A 4,469-nucleotide genomic window follows, 5' to 3' on the forward strand; every position below is an offset into this window, starting at 1 on the left:
ACAGAAATGATGAAGGAAACAACAACGAAAACAAAACGGTACAGAGGGACTTTATTCAAAAATGGCAACATAGCACTGGCTGCCATGATAGAGATTCATCCCCGCCAAAGATGGAACAAAGAGAAGAGGTAGTCATCAGTAAGAGATATGGCCACCCCTAATGTCGATGTAGGCTTTGCACCACCTATCCATATATTCTCTGTCAGTGCCATCTTCAGCTGGTGAACATTTTCTGGTGGGTGTGGACGTGCCACTAGTCGTCTCCCCAGAGCATGCCATATGTGTTCAATGGGATTTAGATCAGCAGAACGAGCAAGCGAATCCATACGAACAATATCCTCACTTTCCAAAAGCATATCAACAGCTGCAGTGCGATGGGGTGTGGCGTTATCATCCATAAACACGAACTCGGGGGCCAATGGCACCTTGAAACAGACGCACAATGGGAAGGATTGCCACAGTACAGTAGTGTGCACCCGTTACAGTACCGCCTTCCAGTATCCGGAGTTGTGTACGTCCATCCAAGATAACGCCTCCCCATACGAGAACACCTCGACCGCCATATCGATCCCTTTCAGTGATGTTTGCGGGGTGATACCATGTGCCAACCTCTCGCCAGAGTCGCTGATGTCCAAAATCGCTGCTGAGACTGGATCTACTCTCATCAGTAGTGTATCTTAAATAAAGATTTTGTGGTTGTAAGCTTTAGAAATAGTGTTGGTCCTTAAGTTTTGCACACAAGTGTACATATATGGGCATGTGTAATAAATTATGGGTGGCCCTAATATAATAATTTGAATTTTTTGTCCACAGAATGCCCACTCAAGTGCTTGCAGCAGTCACAGAAGGAATCACTATGTTGAGGAGAAGCTCCATACTGTCAGCTGAAGAGATCACCAGATCCCATGCAGGAGAAGCAGTTGTGTTTGAAATACCTGATATAACAGGATGTTCAATCCCACAACTGAAAGAATGTGAGTCATCAGCATATCCCACCCAGGTGTAGAGTGAGCCCAGGTCAGCAACTGGGAGTCAAGGAGCATAGATTCTTGGATAACTAAATCCTATGGTGAGGGGGAACAGTTGGATAAACAGATTCCACCTTGATTATGGTGCAACCAGGTCAGAAAGAGCAGGCCGCACAAGAGAAAGTGATGATTGACTCAGTCATTCCATGATGATGGCCATTGAATCGCCATCATTCAGATACAATTTTGTATGGTAAGTAACTGTGTGGTCTTGAAAAAATCAATTGCAATCCAGGTAAAAATAGCGCATTTTAGGATGAAGTTGGTCCGAAATGACAGAAATCATTATAAGGTCACGTTACCTCCAATGAATAAATCCCACACCATCATACCACCTCTAGCCACTTGAGTGGTGGACACTATATTGTTTTATTACTATTATATTTAGGCCATCCGAATAATTAAATTCATCTGCCCTTGCTGTGTGTCTTATCTGTTAATTACATGTGTTCTATGGTAGATTTGTCTATTTTGCTGGACGAAAAACTCAGTTTCTGGGGGAGAACCTTGCTATCTACGCTTGAGACCGACTAAGTCTGCCACGGAGTGAAAAAAGCCCATTAAAGTTCCTCGCATCATCGACTGGATTCGAACCCGGGCCTTTTTCATCCGGTGTGGGGGAGGACGGTGACGATACTGCTGTGCTACCTGCGCAGATGAGTGGTAGAAACTAGACAGTCTCGATGCATTACTTCATCAAATCAGTTTCACGCTAGACTTTCACCATACCATTGGTTAAAAAAATAAAAAATAAAATGTAAATCGAGACTCGCCAGATCACATGACTGTTTTCCATTGTTCCTCACTCCAATCTTGGCGTTGGGGGTTCGTACTGCTTCAGTTGAATCTTTCGATTTTTTTACAGAAAGAAGTGACTTTCTTATAGACTCACATAACTACCAAATCATAGATTCTTCAACTCTTGGAATAGTGTTTGGTTGGAAAGGGGCATTTCTTTGACTAAATTGAAATTTCAGCCATTTGCTGCACAGTGGACCTGCTATTTTGATGCACAATCGTTTTAAATCCCTGCGGTATTGTTCTTGGAGTATTGACTTTCTGCCACATTTATTCATTTTAGAACTGCATTCTCCTTTCACCTTGCACTTGTATACTATCAAGATAGTTGCTTTCGACACACCAGTGAATTCCATTGCTTTCTCAGTTGTGGCTCTTGTTAAACGTGTTCTAACAATAATACCTTTATGAAAATCTGAACTATGACCTGTTTCCCCATGACAAAATTGACTAAGAAGCCCCAGAAAAGCGTGCAGCATTTATCTCATAAATGCAACTTACATTTCAGTACTATACGTTTCATTATGTACTCCCTCCAGTTGCAAAAGTTTTCTAATTTTTTTTTGGCCAGTAAGTACTTTGTACGAAATTGTGCCCCATATCGTGGTTCCTCTTTTCCAGATTTGCATGTGTTTAGCGAATACAGCAAATGCACTTCTTTCACCAGTGCATTGCCTCAGACTGATTCTTCTTCTTCCCAAACAGAACCTAACATCACTAAGAACCCCAAGGGCTCACATCTGGTGAGTATGGGCTTGGCACACACAGGGTCCTGAGCTCTCTCTCTCTCTCTCTCTCTCTCTCTCTCTCTCTCTCTCTCTCTCTCTCTCTCTCTCTCTCTCTCTCTCAGGGTAACTCAAAATTTTTTTGGCTGGTACAGCATAAGCTTCAGGCTTCCTTGCACCATATGGCTAATAATAATAAGTACAATCGGTCACTATTTTTATTTCAAGCTGGTATTATCTCTACAATCTGAAATTTCACTACATGATATGTGATGAGTGGGAGGCAAACCAAGAGCATAATACGAACAGCCTTGCCTCTGCTAATGTTCTAGTAATGGCGCTTCTTACTAACATAATTTGGATGTGGCAGTCATCACAGTTAGCACACTGGTCACTCTCTTTCCACACTATTGAGGAAATGACCTGAGTTGGAGTATCTTCTGAGGGATAGGAACTTCTTTTTTTTTTTCTTTTTAGTATTTCTCACACTGTGGTACAGTTAATCTGTCTCAAGCGAAGCTCACTAATTTTTTTTCCCTCTTAAGAACAAAGATGTCAGCACTTATGTGTGCCTTATGCCAAAACAGAAGTTTTGCTTAATTTGCATTTCATCAATGATGAAGTTCAGTGAAGGACTATGGTGGTACGAACATGCTTGATATGATTTGAACTTCGTCCAGTGGTATCCATCAATGAATCATGAATTTAGAAATTTCCTTACATGCATTACAGCAATTCTTTGGAGAGGGACTATGTTTACATCAGGTTGGTAATTAGGGATGTAAATTTATTTTAGACCTAGGTGGATGTTTTTTTTTTTTTTTTCGTACGTAATCCTGGAACAATATACCCAACTCTCCAAAATATCAGCATAGGTAGTAATAACAGCTCCGGAATTATTGACTCCACAACTTGGTCCAGTGCATAAAGTCCTCTCCCCATTTACAACAGTGATGACAATGCTCTGTATAGCAAAACATGGTCCATACAATAGCTGTTTGAGGAGAATAATGTAGTGTGGTAGAGTGTGATGAACACAGTAGCGAAACTATTTTACTGCTAGGTTCTGTCACCCGCAGGAGCTGCTGTTGAGCCATGTGATATGGCATGAGTTGCTGATGCGTGTAAAGCGCTACAAACAACAATTTCCTAGTTGAAGAAAAGATCCAGCTACATTCTATGGCAGGTATCAGATTAATATTCATGTTTCAACATTCTAAACGCTTTTAAAGGGTGTTCCTATAGCATTACTGACATCATTAAAGTCGTTGAGTATTATCCTAGAAAGTAGCATAGTGATAATAATCGGGGTGTGCTAGAAGAAGCTTGCACCAACCCTGTGTTAAATTTTTGGGGATGATCTCAGCCTCTTGTTTTAAAAAAATTAGTTCGATAAAATTTAATGGACTATTTAACATGGAATATGATCCATAGCTGAAATTCTTCACTAGCGATCCCCTTGTTAAATGCAACACACCTCTGGTTAGTATCATTATCCTTTCACATCGGGTGAAAAATCTCAAGTTTCAATCCCGTTAATGACGCGAAGGATTTTTATGGGTTTTATTTATTTATTTATTTTTTTTTTTTTTCAGAACGTGGCTGATTTAATCGGTCTTAGGGTAGGGTTTCAGGGTTTTTTTCTCACGGAAACTCAGTTTTCATCTAGCAAACGTCAAACTGACCGATGAATATGCAGTTACAGACACAATATATACCTTCATAGCCTTAGCACTTAGCTCACACATAACCCATTGGCACATACTCGATTTTAAAAACGTCCTTTTTTAACCAGATGTTCTTTAATTTAGTATTCAAATATGTACTGTCTTGATACAGGTGTAGCCTTCACCCCTGGTCCCCTGCTGGCTATAATGTGCAGGCATATATAACGTTTGTGAACAAGAGCCAAATGGCT

The sequence above is a fragment of the Mastigoproctus giganteus genome, chromosome 1 (genome assembly GCF_048544385.1).
Source record: "Mastigoproctus giganteus isolate SK-2022 chromosome 1, ASM4854438v1, whole genome shotgun sequence".
Lineage (NCBI taxonomy): Eukaryota > Metazoa > Arthropoda > Arachnida > Uropygi > Thelyphonidae > Mastigoproctus > Mastigoproctus giganteus.